General features: G+C 36.4%; 1 protein-coding gene across 2 annotated transcripts in view; it reads right to left on the reverse strand.

The window, feature by feature from the left end:
• Window positions 1–15694, reverse strand: part of LOC126759599 (zwei Ig domain protein zig-8) — a 596656-nt gene that overhangs the window by 526685 nt on the left and 54277 nt on the right. The window contains exon 1 of one of the 2 annotated variants that reach the window (XM_050474473.1): window positions 8021–11218. The exons of the other annotated variant lie outside the window; for it this stretch is intronic. The gene's annotated coding sequence lies outside the window, so the exon portion shown is untranslated. Of the gene's footprint in view, window positions 1–8020; window positions 11219–15694 lie in introns of those variants that run through there. 2 annotated transcript variants of the gene reach the window in all.

Consider the following 15694-nt stretch of genomic DNA (forward strand, 5'->3'; position numbering starts at 1 on the left):
TAGAGTTTCGGCTGTAATACATTGAATGTCGTCTTCGAGCCCCTCGAGTGGTGCTGGTTGATTGAAGTAAATCTTTGATTTAACATACCCCACAAAAAATAAGCTATAGGTGTTGCATCGCATGATAACGAGTTGCTAATAATAATAAAGTTGCTTTGAACGTAGTGTGCCCATGTTGAGACGCGAAACATGAGGTGACGCACCATCTTTTTGGAAATAGAGATCGTCCGCGTCGGCCTACTTCACGTTATAACACTTGCTGTTGATGCTAACGACTTTTTTTGTCTATTTTAATAGAAATAAGCCAGATGCAACTGTATTTCTTGAACCCCACGAGTATTTGACTCACCCAATAATATAAAGTAAAAGTTTTGTTTGCCGACGAAGCCATTAAGCTAGAAATGGGCCTCATGTGAGAAGACGATTTTTCGAGCTGTTAAAACCACATCATCATAGCAAGCACTGTATAAAGTGTTCCAAAAATATGTAGATTTCAACTTTTGTAATTGTAGATCAGATCAAATACATAATTCGCAGTTTAAAAAAAGAGCATTAAAACTTTACTAATTCAATAAGTAATACATCCGATGGGTTTTAACTGACAGAAATTGTTATTAACACATGACTCCACAACATCCTGAAAAATGAAAAACAACAACAACAAACTTCTAGCAAAAGTGTGAGGATTCTGTAAAAAAACTAAAATTTATCTGAGATTTCTTTTGTAAATCTCCTTTCCGTCTATTAGCTTTCTTGTTCCTATTCAATTCTATTATATTTCCTTTTCTAAGAATACTAATTTAAGATACTTTGTGGGCGAGTATGGTTGTTTCTATCTATTTCATTGGCAAATTTAACAGCAACGTTGACAACATTTTGACCTGATTCACATGATACAATTCACCGATACAAATATTTCTATTGTTACATAAACCACACTGTATTATTTAGTTTCAATTTTTTTTTCCGTAATATTCATAACAAAAGTTATGCGGTAGAACTCGAAACAGTGTTCCATATAGGAAACATCACAGTATGGCTGCCCTTTCTATCATCTTCGTTCTAGATTATGTCATGAGCATCACCACTCTACATAAGAAAACAGAGAGTGTATGTAGTCTCACATGACAACTCAAGGACTTAGACTTCACATATGATAGTTGCCTACAATCGCACAAACTCTCCGACATGCGAGAACAGTTCAATAACCTTTTCAAGCTGGCACGCACTGCTGAAGTTGAGGTAATCAAAATCAGACATATTGAACGTCAATCGCTAAAAATTGACAGTAATGAAATTGATTCTTCGACCGCTTTTGTAAAAACTAATGGAAGCAGCGGAGGCCAACTGTATGATGAGAAAAGCGAGAGCAACGTGACTGAGATCGGTGTGGACAAGCTCGCTACTCCGCAGAAGCCTAAAGCTCTGAATATTCTCCGCGTGTGTGAACTAGAAGCTTTTGCTTGCTAACAGAATATAACAGATCTTTAACTTCATCACTCAGAAACTACAAATGTCTTCAAATCATTCGCAGAATGTTTTAACCCACGCAATATAATCAAGTATTATATAATTTAAATAAAAGAAAAAAGAATACCCACTAAAGAAAATAAAGTACACGAAATAAGGCTGAATAGGCCGCAATCTGAAGAAGACTCCAAAATAACATTTCAAGGATGTCGTCTGATGGATTCCAATCAAGAAAGAAGAAGTTGCGACCGACCAAAATTGGCGTAGAGAAGATCGGTACCGAGTGATTAGCCGACGGCAAGATTATGGCCACAGCCTTCAATCGTTTGAGATGGCGCAATTTTTAGAAGTTCTATGCTCCGGAAAGGAATAATTAGGAAAGAAATCGCTAAATAAAATAACTGATCATTTTACCGCTTGGTGTAAGGAGAATCATTGCAAGTATAAAAAATAAGATATGGTTGATTTCTATATAAATAGCCACATATTGACTATGATTTAGACACAGAAGCTAAAAACATTTCATTCGCAAAATCCTTGTGTTTGGCGGATTTTCGAAGTTTTGCAAAATTGTCAAACAGGGAAGTAGTTTTTACTACGAATACGTTCGCATTAATGTAAGAAAACTTAATCAGAAATTTTAAAGAGCTAAAACTCGACTTGAAATTAATTGGAAAACATGTATTTCATTTTATTGCCTTCAACAATAACACTAAAACTTGAAAACATCAAACCAAGCTACAAATGAGAAATTATTGTTTACCGTTCAGCTCAAAATATCCTAATAGTTCACTATTCAACTGAATATACATACCAATATTTTACTACTTTTTGCAAATAAACAAATATTTGTATATTTCCGAGCAAATATACATTGCAAGTCTGACATTTTAAAAATCCTTTCAAACTCTGCAATAAAAATGCTTTGCCAGCTGCTGCAAGTAAATAAACAGCATTGTTTACTTATGTAAATTTTGAGAAACTGTCGAGATGCCAGCAGCAAATGCACTTCTACGCAAGTCTGCAAGGATGCCATGCAAACACACACATAAATGGCAGCATATATGTATAGCTGATATTGTGTCTTAAAGTTTTGTATTTGTCAATTAAGCGGCTGACAGCAAGATTTCATTTCTTATTTTCATCAAAAAATGGCATAAATTAAAAGTCATCTAGAGAAAATAACGGTAAATAGCAATCAAGCAGTTCATATACTAAACATAAATACATATATTTGTTAAGCTGACAGGAGATATGCTTCGTTAAACGTTAAATCTATCAAATATACAAATGTATAGCAAATAAAAAATTTATTGCTGTAAATAAAGATTAAAGCGCTTTAAAAGTCAATTCGAGTTATTAAATGACACTTCGTGAAAATAACTGCAAATAGCATCTTTTTTTTCATATTTTGTTATGTTCTTGTTGTTATTGACATTTTTTGTAAAAGAAATTACACATATTTGTGGCAACTCAACAAAATACATAGCATGCATTTAGGCGTCGATGCTTGTAATTCAAATATTTTATTTGTTTAGTGTTTGTAATAAGTAAATAGCAAAACAAAAAAATAATTTTAATATTTTTTCTTCAGAAATCAAGCGTTTTAATTGGAATGCATTGTTGTATTTTTTTATTAATTGCAATCAACCACAAGCCACATTGTTAAATTTTTGTCGAGAGTGATTTCTTGGTTGGTTATAGTTAAACAATGAAATTTAAAAATATATATAAATTTAGAGTTTACATTCAACGCAAATATAAGAATAAATTCATATATTCAAAGAAAACCATGGTACCAAACAGCAGCAATTTCCAGTTTAAAAAAGATATTTTAATATTTTCCGAATCTTGGAAGTCCTCAGTCGCTTTTCAATTTCCTACTCTACCGATCTTCATCAAATTTTACACATGTCTTCCAGATACAAATCTTAAGGACTTGGGCGAAGAATTTTTTACAACTATTTGAAAAAAATTTTGCGAAATTTTCACTGAAATTTTAATATTTTTGTAAAAATGTCTGCCAAAAATACAATTTTTTGCTTTTTTTTCTTCGTCCAAGTTCTAAGTTATGGTTTTAACTAAAAAAGATCACCCAACGCGGGTGAATCTTATTTTAGAGGGGTCACCGGAAATGGCGTCGCAATGGCCGAGTTTAAAATAATTTTTCTAAAAATTTCAGATAATATAATAATAAAATATTTCATTTTTTATATGACAAGAAAATTGTTGAAAAAAGGCTGTTCTTTACCCGAGGAAACCTATAAAATCCCTTAAAAAAATTGCGCAAAATGGAAGTAATTTCAGTTTAAAAAAAGTTTAATATTTTTCGAATCTTGAAACTCTTGAATCGCTTTCCAACTTCCTTGCCAAGTTCTTCCATTTTTCTTATACAGACTTAAAATTATATTTGTGTATATAATTTGGCAGCGTTTTTGCCAATACTTTTTTCTACAGCTCACATGGAAGTTTTCGCATATATCCATTAAGGAAATTACTCCGTTGAAAAAAATTTACAAATAAGTTCTAATAAAGTTAATTATCATTTGAATCGTTGCCAAAGAACTCACCAGCAATTTCTGCCACCTAATTAAGAATAGAATGATTCTACAGCTGCTCAAGAATTTTTGTAAGCGAAATCAGAGTATATTTTTATACTCGCGCAACATATTTTAAAGAGTAAATCAACCAACTTTGCTGCAATTTTTTCTCTATTACTTCATCATACAACATTTCATTCAGAGATTATGATGTTTAAAACAAAAAAAAAACATTACGTTAAGGGGCACACCTAGTGTGACAGCGTAAAAAAAGGCATTTTTTGGGATCAAAAAAAAAAAAGCAAGTCAATCAATCGTTTTAAATTTTTGAGGGTATATTTATACATGTTTTAAGAGTAAACTAAAAAATTTTTTAAAGAAAATATTAAATATTTTTTAAAATGATAAGCGATCTCCGGCGGCGCCAAAAAAAAGGTCCTCCACTGCTGCCATGATTGCAGCCTTCTCTGTTGATAAAACCTAAAAAAAAAAATTCTCGTTAAACTAAAACATATTGTCTGTACGATGACCCTCGGGCTAATAAAAAAATCAAAAATTGACAAAATGGCGGCATGTTGAAAAAAAAAGTTAAATTTCACCCAAAATTATGGTCGTTTTTGGCCTGCCAAAATTCGATTTTTGATTAGATCAAAAAACTGGATAGTCATCGTATGGAGAACTATATAGAAAAGATGCGAAAAAAATTTTATAGCGATCGGATCTTTTGTCTCCGAGTAATTATTCCAGCAAATTCGAAAAATGCTGTTTCGAGAAAAACGCGTTTAAAGATAAAATGATTGTTATCTCACTACCGAGCGGCTACTCTTTTAAATGGCTGTAACTCAAAAACTGTTTCAGATATCGATTTGAAATTTTAGTGTGTTATTTCTAAGGGTATAACCTATCGAAAGATGGAAAAAAATCGATTTTTTGAAAATTTCACACTAGGTGTGCCCCTTAAAACAAAAAGCAACTTACAAGTACTTGATTTATATCGATCAGTTGTATAGTAGATATGTATTTGATATAGTGGTCATCTGCATGGTTAAGTCGACTTAGCTCATCCCTCTAATCAGGTACACATATATATTATTTTAAAATGATTCATAGTTTAGCATCTTTCATCAAAAAGTGGCCAAACTCAGATAGCGAGTATTAGAGGCTCTGCGCCAACGGCTGGCATTTTTCGAAAATATCGGTTAATGTTGCTGATATCCGGAAAACTTTTTTCATAATTATAATAGGAACTCTGCCTTAAAATGGTTAAAACAAAATTGTCAACACTTCCCTTGCCCCCATATATCGAATTTTCAGTTGATTTTATACATTAATATTGGTCAATATATTTATACGTTAGAATCGGTCAATGACAAAATCGGTCAAATAATAAAAAGACTGATATGATTTCTTAAAAAAACTCACTAATTGTTAAGAAGATTCAAATGTTTTTTACTTAATATGAAACACAATCGATACGATTATGAATGTAACATCATTCATTCAAATGGTCTCACCGACTTCTTTTGCAGGGACAAATTCGATGAACACAAATTTCGAGTAGTTTTCCCACTAAATCAAGCTATTTGTTATGAATAGCTTGAATATGAAAGTAGCATCATGTAATAAAATTTAATAATTTGTAAAGTTGTTCATTGAAAACCCGTTATGTTTAAGCGAAATTATATTAAAATATAATAATGGCAGGATAATCGATTTTATAGTAAAAAAAACTTCCCACAGGATTAATATGATGAACAAAATGGTTTTAGATAGTTAAACTGTTTTTATATAAATTAACAAAACTTTTTATGAAGCGTTAGTTTTCGTTTATTGTTACTTTTAGACTGCCTGCTTTTACTTAAAACTGCTGAAGCGAAAACTGCTGATCGCGAATTCTGTAGAATTCGGCAACGGCGGAAGTGATCGCTGTGAATATAATTTTCTGTAGGAAGTCGTGCAGACGCAAAGTCAGCATTTCTTGAAATTGGGCAATTTTGTCATTAACTTATATAAGTACTTATACATATATCCTGGTCTGAGGCAAATTATATTAATGATACTGTGTGAGTCTATGAACTATAAGACAAGCTAAATAAGATACCTTGCTGATTAGAATTCATTCATAGTTTCGTCGAATGATGAATGTTCAATTTTTCCGCAACACTTCTTAAGCAAAGGCTTACCAACATTCGCTCAAAGAGCAAATTGGCGCTACTACTCAATTCGCTCACTGTGCTCTCAATGATAGTCAAAGTGTGTCTCTCATCACCAGATATAATTGCTTTTCGCGTAGTATAAAGCTACTAAGTACATATATTAACAGACTCATTTGGGTGCCTGGCCTTAGCGGACTTGATGAAAACTGCAGAACTGATAAGCTCGCAAATATCGGCGTCTTTGTTCCACTTATTCCGGAGTAAAAACGTGCTGGAACCCCATTGTCCTCTTATGTTCTAGCTGAAGTTAACTTATGGACTACGCGTAAGCTTAGCAGGCGTTAGTTGTAGATCAAATCTTGTGTGACTGAATTATCGTTCAGGTCTAGAATGCAAGAAATCCACTTAATCACTTGCCCTTAGCAAGTTTTATCTTGCCGCTATCATAAGCCAAAAATTGTTGACGAACGCATATTGTCAAAAATGTATTGAGGAAGGTTAGGTAGCAATCCAAACAATTTCTTCTCCATTGCCCAGCCTTGGCAGGACTGAGGTTGAAACATCTTAACAGTATTAACTTCGGAGAGCCACAAGAGATAATCGAAACTGATATTAGCCACCCCAACAAATTTGTGGTAGACTGAAGAAGCTTTATCGAATTATTAACGTGTTTATGATGCTAATGATCAAGTTCTTGGTATCACAGCAGACCATCATTTTAAGCTGACCAATTGATAATCATGTTGGCGCTTGTAGCACAATCGGCCTTTTCATTTAACCTAACTTATCCTTAAGCACACCTGAAACTACCCAATTCCCATTCCCAGAAAACATGAAAGATGTTCTATCACAGAAACCATAATTTTAAAAGATAATATTTAAAATTACGTTTTAGGAAATAAATTTACAGAATGTATGATTTAAAAAAATAAGTTCTTGAGAGAGGGTTCGTAAAGGAAGTATAAAGAAGGTCTGAAGCTTTCTGAAAATTCCAAAGTGGACAAATATTTTTGGTATAGATATTTTTCTACAGATAATCCCTAGAATTACGTTATAGAAAATGATTTTTCAGAAATGTATGATTTTCAAGGCAAGTCCTGGAGAAAGTTGCTATACAAAAGTACAAAGAAAATATGAAGCTTTCCGAAAACTCCAAAGTGAACAAATAATTTTAGTAAAAATATTTTCCTGTAGATGTCGTTCAATGTGAAAAATATTTTATAATAAAAAGATGTTTTACAATAAATTTTACTTAAATAAAAATGTCTCGCATCACTCAAAGCATATATTTCAATAAATGAAACATACGAATGAGCAAATAAAAGATATTTGTTTTGTGTAAAAGATAACAGCAAAATTGATAACGAACGACAATGGCAGCGTAAAGGTACAAACAAAATAAAACAAAAACCGAATACAACGTAGTAAACAAAAACAAAAAATAAGTGGCTTCGAGTGCAGATGTACAGCATGAGCATGAAATTTGATGGCAATAAAATACACGCCAAAGCGACACGAAGCTGAAGGTGTAAAACTTGAATGACCATCAAAAAGGTTATGACACATAAAGTGTGCAGGCGATTTTGTTTTTTTTTTTTGTTTTTGAGCAAGCGAAAGTACGCCCGTGTATGTGAGGATGTGTGAGGGCGCCTTTCTTTCAATTTCACGGCAACTAAAAAATATTTACAGCTGGAGCGCTGACTTAGGGTTGAGACTTATTTGACAGCAGTAAACACACACTTGAGCTGAATTCGTGGGAATTCATGCATTTAAGGACATGACTGCGACTTTTTTTTAACGACGAAGGAATAAATTTTTTTCTTTTCATATAAAATAAGTACAGCGCTAACTTACCTGCTAAATTTGTTCGTCGCTGCGTACATATATTTCATTCGCACACAAATTCAATGCCACAATTGCCGGTCATGTGCATGCAGTTTTGTCGCATTGCTGCTGGGGGCCCCAAATCCGATGGGGAAATAAATTCGCGTAACCTTGCAAATTTTACGAGCTACGAATATGAAATCCTTATTTACAGTCGCCAGATGATGTCCTCCACGTGTGCTCACTGTACGCTCGCGACAATAATCAGTCACACAAACGGTGTTAGGCGAAAGGCAAAAGTCCAAAAGTCGTCAGCAGGCTTGGCTGTTGTACTTTTCGCATATAAATTGCATACTTTAGGGCGTCTAATACCAACAGCCAACACTTACTTGATTTTTACGTGTTATCTAAGGGGTCATAAAAATCTTCGCACTTTGCAATTTTCTCACAATTTGTTGCCACAATAAAATTTCGCGCACGAATTGAAAAATTTGCATGCGTGCCTATGAACACTCTACAAATTTTACAATGTTCAATTTGATTACATTTAAGTAAAATGAATTACTTCATGCGCCCACAAACGCACTACACACATACACACCAACACGTCGGCAAACGCGCACACGTTGTGGGTTACGTATACGCCCCAGCACCTCGCTGTTGTGAGAAGTTGACTTTTCGCTTGACTGCAAGTCAGCTAGACAGTGAGTGCCGCTGTTAGTTAGTCGACAGCCGACATGACATATCAGTTACAAACTGCTGGCAAAAGGTGTGCTATGCACGAAAGTTTCGGTTACGCGCCAACAAGTATGCAACGGAAATATGCGCAAAACCACTTTTACTCGCAGCAACTTTTCAATTTTATTTTTACTTTTCTTTATTTTTTTCCTGTGCTTTAGTACCTTTTTGCACGTCTACAAACGTGACAAACGCACTCGCCAAATGCGAAACTGACTTTGTGATTTTGTGTTTTTTTTTGGTTTTTGTTTGCTTCTGACCGACTTTCTAACACATTCACAACTCACTTAACTTAACTTTTAGACGCAAAGTTTTGCCATACGCTGCCTGCGCACGGAAAAGGTATCTAATATGGAATGTGAAATGGTAATTTGTTGCCACTCAAAACCAGCACTCAAGCTTTAGAATTTTTCTTTGCACTTTGCATGTCTCGCAGCGCCTGAAAGTATGTTACATTTTTCGAGCTTTCAATTTCTGTCGTTTTTTTCTCCGTTTTTACACACAAATATTTCGGGTTTGTTGCTGCGGCTACAGATTTATTTATTTATTTCTGTTTTTTATATTTAGTGCAAGCACAGATTTGCTGCCTACGTCAAAGTTTGTAGAGCACTCAAAGTGAAAGTAAAGCTGGCATAATTTAAGGCGCAAATACTTGACACAAACTTGTTAACTTGATATGAAAAAGTAAATACGAGTAAATACTTCAATTACGTAGTAGTTGTGCCGACATTTGACAAATGCTTACGCTTTTTGTTTTCAAAGTGCCAAAGTGCCGAAAAGTAGGCTAGACTTGTGAGAAATATGTGCAAAGTTTAGCTTCAATGCTTTGTAGCTGTCGCTTAGCTCATTCGGGTGTATTGTGCGTTTATGTCAAAAACTCGAGGTTGTTAGGTTAACGTCGCACATAACTTTAGCATACCTTTAGGCGGTGTATTAAGTGAGTCGTTGCCGTTTTGTTATCGTGTATTATTTTTATTTATTTCGTTACTGAAATACCTTTACACAATTGTTTTTCAACACAAATATTAGCCCGCAATTACTTTCTTATTTTTTTTGGCGCTTAAATGTATGCTTTGCCTAGCAACCGCACGTGTCGCATGTTATGCTATTGGAAAAAATAATTTATTTATTCGATAAGCACATTAATTTTATATGCCTTCGAATTTTAATTGATGTTTATCAGTTGAACTTGTTTGCTGCTAGCAACAGTTGTCTTGTTAAGCCTCAATGTATGCTAGCTTATAGTAAAAACTACTGTTGTGGTCGCATTTAATTTCGGTTTTCATAATATTTCAGTTTATTCATGTTTAAAAAGTGTGTGCTTTATGCTTTGAAATCGTCTGCCATTTATTGTGTACTTTTAGGCGCAAGATATTTTGGCGAAAATTTTACGGAATTCTCAAATTAGATTCATTAGTATTTTTAAATTTTATTTTATTTTTTGGTATTTAACCTTATCAACGTTTCATTTCAGATTAACACTGCACGCCTAAATTTATGCTTGATAATGCGCCTTATCAATGCTTCATCTCTGTTTAACACTGCACGCCTAAATGCTTGCTTTAAAATTATAAAATTGAAATTAAGTTTAAATAGCTATATTCATAACCTTCACCGTTATTTTCAGCATTTTAAAATTTTTTTGTTTCAACATACTCATAGCACTCAAGTTTAACCCTCAGCTGGGCAATGCGTTCGCCCAATTGTTACTGCAATTATTGTCGAACTAAAGTCCATGCACAAACACACCGATAAACCGTTTGACATTAACCGGGGTCAGGTATGCTTTAGACGCACTGCTTTAGTGCGTTCGCTGTCAGCTTGCTAAAGTGGCAGCACGACACGACTGAGGCTGTAGCAATTTCGTTTGCGAACGCTTGCGACTTCAGCACCGCGACCGAGACTTCCAACTGACCGACTTTCGTCTTAAATTAAGCCTCTTCGTGCGAACATGTATACATAAGTATGTATGCTGATGCCGCCGACGCAACGCTGTACTGTGACACACCGACACACTGCACTTTTCGACAGCAAAAACAATAATAACAAAGGCGACTTTGACTTTTCACCGACTCAATCGACACGCTTTCGTTTCGCGATGTTGAAATGCCAGCCAACTCGCAGCAAACAGCAAGCAAGTGGTAGCCTGATTTTCTAATTTTCTAATGCACACACCTTTTAAAGCTGTACTTAATTTGTAGGTTAACTTCATTTATTTTTTTTGTTGTTTTTTATTATATGCAAATGCTGATTATGCAATGCACTATCTCTGGTTGGATTGTTTAAGAAAACTTTTAAACACTTGGCAACAAAAATGACTTGCTCTTTATTCGCATTTATTGCTTTCATTATAAAACATATTTTTCATAACGGTCACTACCTCAAAACAGCCGCAGATTATTAAAATGATATCGTTCACTTGTTAGCAAAACGAGCGATTTTTGCGTTGAAAACGCGTACGTACGAATTCACCGTTACCACTACCGTTGGTATCCTTAACGAAACTAACCGAGCGCATAGCATTAGTAGCATCCTTACAAAAACTCGGCCAATACTTTCCTACTTGTCTACGCTGCCGCGCCGAATAAGCGACTCACGACTGTGGAACGAAGCCAAAAACGAACGTTGTACGGCTTGTAGCTCGTCTGGCATACACACCTCCTACGGCGTTCGTGTAGCGAAATCCACCCGCCACAATTTGCCTGCGTATCAAGCACACGGCTGTGGAAATGACAAAATTGTGACAGTAATTGCTTTTGTCTCTAACGGTTAAAAGGACAATACGCACTGTGTGAGAGAAATTTACGTGAGCACGCGAGCGTTGGTGCGCTTCAGGTGTTGCGAGCGCATGCGTCAACTCGCAGCTATGCTCAACCGAGAGCATAGGTTGGTTGTAAATTTACTCGCGCTCTCGCAACAGTTGCGCTCTTGTGGAATGTAAGTGGCATACAAGTGCTTTTCAATACAACCCAGTGCGCAACGGTGTGGTGTTGAAACATATTACACTTTTGGAATTGGCACGTTATTTGATGCATTGACGCTGCTGTTCAAGCTGAAATATGGACAATTTAAGCACACTGCACCGCAGCGCAAGTTCAAGGAAAGCCTCATGCCTTTTATGAATGAAAGTTATGCCGTCAATGTTCAGCTGTTGGTGTTCTGTTTCCATATTGTCTCTTCAGGGTGTATTATGTTCAATTTTACTACTTTTTTACTGCCAATTTAAACGCCTTTGACCTATCTCAATCCCTAGACTAAAGAGTTTCAAAATTCATTCACTCACTGATATATGTGCTCATTTATAAAAAGTATGATTAATAGATTATATTAGACATCCGTCTGCAATTGGTGGATACAATGAAATATCGAATATTGAAGAGAGAGCATATAAATCATACATTGCTTTATACTGCTGTAGGGGAGCCATTAGCAAAAGTCTCTCACCGTAAGTGATCCCCTGGTTCTACGACACCATAGTCAAGCCCATTATGTTCTATGGTCCACACTTGCAAAGAAACTTGAGAATTTTCAAAAGGTGGCGCTCATCAGCATATGTGGAGCACTAGGATTCCCTCCAACCATGGCACTTAACGGTATCTTGCACATAGTACCAGTAGACATCGTCGGAAAATGTATGGCTGCAAAAGCTGCTATCAGTTTCAGAGAATCTGGGTTCCTAAAAGAACACGTGTCTGAGCACTCGGAAATCCTTACACACTTTGACTTCAGATCGGATCAATTGGATCATAGAGTTGACAAACCGAACTCTGGCGGCTCCTTCTCTGCCCATATACCGGCGAGGGAGTTGTGGGGAGGAAGAAGCCGTTGGAGCAGAGGGAGCAGTGAGCTTCTTTTCGGATGGGTCAAAGCTTGAGGGAAGCTCAGGAGCTCTCTATCAACTCCAACTTCAGACTTCCTGACTATTCCAAGCCGAGGTTTGCAGCCATTAAGGTTGAAGTAGATTTACTGCTCCGAAGTGCAGCCTCCTTCAAAGAAGTGACCATCTACTCAAAAAGCAGGGCGCCGATACTAGCCTTGAACTCATTAGCAGTGCCTTCAGAGTTGGTCAAGTAGTGTCTAACCACGCTATTAATAGTATCTTTGTTATAAGACTAGTATGGGTGCCAGACCTCAACGGAGTCGCAGGAAATTGTAAAGCTAATGAGTTAGCAAGGAAGGGTACCCTAGAACTGCTATATGCAAAATGGGAGCGGGTCGATGAACCCGTATATTCTTGTGTTCTACTACTAGATAGCTGGGCTTCGCGGGATCTTGGCCTGCGCTGGGCCACCATCAATACATGCGCTGTTGCAAAATCATTTTGGCCCAAGATCGATCGCAAGAGGTCTACTGATCTCTTTGCCCTCTTAAAGGCTGGTCCCTCCCTAGTTATGGGTCTTTTAACAGGCCTGACGCCATCCTCACAAAATGTGTTGAAGAAGACGAGGTGGACTCAACTCAACATTTCCTTCTTGACTGTCCGGCGTTTGGGAGGTCCACACTTAAGCACTTAGAGACGCATACCTTCAGACATCCCATCGAATTGGCGGGAATGGAAATTAAACGTGTGTTCATTTTTTTTTATTGGCTACTGCGTTTTGCTAATTTATAAGTTCAAACTCAGGATTTCTTAATGTTTATGGCTTCACAAAGGACCACACATATGTACTAGCAGTCCACGGTTGTGATACTTAGAATTTCTATAAAATTGATCATAAACATATACAAAAATCGACAATGTGCTTTAAACCGAAAAGTGTCTCCTGATTCGCCGAAGGAATGACTGCCAAGAGGTTTCAACCTCAGTCTTGCAAAGGCTGAACAATGGAGGAAAAAGTGCCTCTTTCCACCTCATCTTCCTTCATATGTCTTTGACAATATGGGTCCGACTGGATTTTTGCTAAGAGCAAGCAATTCAGTGGATTCTCCAGCCTCTACTCTAGATCAGAAGAATCTCGCAAACGCACAGAAGCGAAGTCCGTATGTCCAGTGCTAGAACGCAAAACGACAACAGAAATCTCTTTCTAGCTCAACGGTCTTGCAGTTTCTAGCGATTCTGCTGTAACCAGGCAACCAAAGGAGTTTGAAAATGAAGTACCTTTATGCCATTTCTATTCTATTTCTAGTGATTACATACTTTCTTTAATTCTCAACACTATTATCGTCGCTTTGCCGTCGGAATGAATGTATACATGCCAGACAGACTGGGCACTTCGGAGCAGTAAGTCTACTGCTACCTTAATAGTAACTACTTCGGTTGGAAAAACACCACAGTAGTCCGGCACAACACATATCTAACGGAGAGCTCCTTACAGAATATTACGCCTCCAACCCTCCCTTCTAGTTTCGACCCATGCTTGAAAAAGTTCACTGCGCCTCTACTCCAGCGACTGCTGCTCATTCACATATCGATTTCGAAAAGCAGCCTATAATCCAGCAGAGACTAATATTTCTAGTCGAAAAATTAAGGACTCATTCTTATATGTGCATTCATACAAACATATGGTATTTATATTCAGAACCAAAAAACAATGAACCGGCTATATATGTAGCAGAACAGTTTGTGGTAGCAAGTTGCAACTTTCGCTAAACATTTCATCAGTCAGTAGCCACCTGAGCTTGCCACATACACGCACAAGCAAATTGTAATCACAATAAAGTTTCCAGTTTGGATGCCGCGTTGAACTGATTATCTCACGAACACGCGCTGCTGATTTCACTTTTTGTTGTGGCGCGTGTTAAGAGTCCTCAACTTTCCCGTTGCATTGGCAGTTATAGCGAAATGTATGGTTATCATTTGTGCGGAAATGAAACGTTGATCAACAGTAAGTTTCAATAACATTTGGTGAAAAGTATATAAATTTCTAATTATTTTGTCCATAGAACGGAAAAAGAGCTAAAATTTTAGTTTTAATTAAACTGCAGCTTAATTACCCAAAAATTGTGAAATACACTCAACAAAGATAATCCGAACTGGTTCATTTCCGATAAGCTGCGCGCACAAACTACATCCAAAAAAATGACAAAGATTGGTAGAACCTTTTTTTCCGACGAATTGGTCGTTCGCGAAGCGGTTTTTCAGTTTAGAAAAATAAAATCACAGGGATACAAATCTGGCGAATTTGGTAGCTGATCGATGCCTCTTGTTGAGTTTTGAGACAAAAAGTCAGTCACAATCATGATTACAATTTGACGGCGCATTGAAGCCTTTCGCCACGAGTCACTGTAGCAATGACACGGTTCATACCCAAAACATTAACCAAAATTATTTAAAGATATGGAGATCTATATATGGAGTCCTAACACTACAATATTCAGACAGGCCTCGGTTAGCTGAGCCACAATTCTAACAACAGCGCCTATAGGTGTTCTGATCATGAGTACCCTCAGTGGAATTTTTAAGGCATCCTCAATGTGATTGTCCATCACTTTGTTATCAATCCAAATGAGTTCTTCGTGTGTTAGCCATAACCTCAAATCGGGCATGTAAAATCCAATCAAGTGTATGTTTCTTACAGATCTAATCAGGTACAAAATACCATACAAAATACAAATTTACATTTTATTACCCATTATTCCCAGGTAGAGGTACTGTTTTCTAAAGAGCCTTTTTTCGACAGATCACGCGTGAGACGTGTCAAAATGTGATGCTACTTTTGTTCAGTATTATTCGGCATTTGAACATGTAAAGACTTACGCCTGAACAACGTTCACCATTCGTTCAACTTTATTTCGAAAATTAACATTCTGTAAATAATGTGTTTCGTGGCTTCGCTTAACTTATGATCGATATAATCGGCCTACTGAACATACTATTCGCAACATCATCACCAATCTCGAGACCCAGCATTCTTCATTATTGGATAATATTCGACCGAAAGGACCAAGTTCAGCACGCAGTAAAGAAAATATAGCAGCCGTAGCTGAAAATGTACACAAAGACCGTGGAGAGTCGATGCGGCGTCG

This window comes from Bactrocera neohumeralis, chromosome 5 (assembly GCF_024586455.1).
Source record: "Bactrocera neohumeralis isolate Rockhampton chromosome 5, APGP_CSIRO_Bneo_wtdbg2-racon-allhic-juicebox.fasta_v2, whole genome shotgun sequence".
Classification (NCBI taxonomy): domain Eukaryota; kingdom Metazoa; phylum Arthropoda; class Insecta; order Diptera; family Tephritidae; genus Bactrocera; species Bactrocera neohumeralis.